This window comes from Otolemur garnettii, unplaced genomic scaffold (genome assembly GCF_000181295.1).
Source record: "Otolemur garnettii isolate 467f Iridium unplaced genomic scaffold, OtoGar3 scaffold00076, whole genome shotgun sequence".
Classification (NCBI taxonomy): Eukaryota; Metazoa; Chordata; class Mammalia; order Primates; family Galagidae; genus Otolemur; species Otolemur garnettii.
In genome coordinates, this window is record NW_003852471.1 from 4239726 (window position 1) to 4240077 (window position 352).

Genomic DNA, 352 nt, shown 5'->3' on the forward strand with positions numbered 1-352 from the left:
CAAGTCTCCTGCCTCCGCCTCCCAAGTAGCTGGGACCACAGGCGCCCGCCACAACACCTGGCTATTTTTTGGTTGCAGCCGTCATTGTTGTTTTGCGGGCCCGGGCTGGGGATTCGAACCTGCCACCTTAGATGTATGTGGCTGGCGCCTTAGCCACTTGAGCCACAGGTGCCGAGCCAGTTCTAGTCTATTGTTACTTGATTGCACTTCACGAGGCACTGAAGACAATCTTGTGATCCACCCCCTGGGGGGCCACCCAGGCCTCTGCCAGCACCTGGCCAGGCCTTCATCTCAGGCCTCCATCTCAACAGTTCAGTTGAGCCATTTCGCGACCCCACTCCCCTGGAGACCA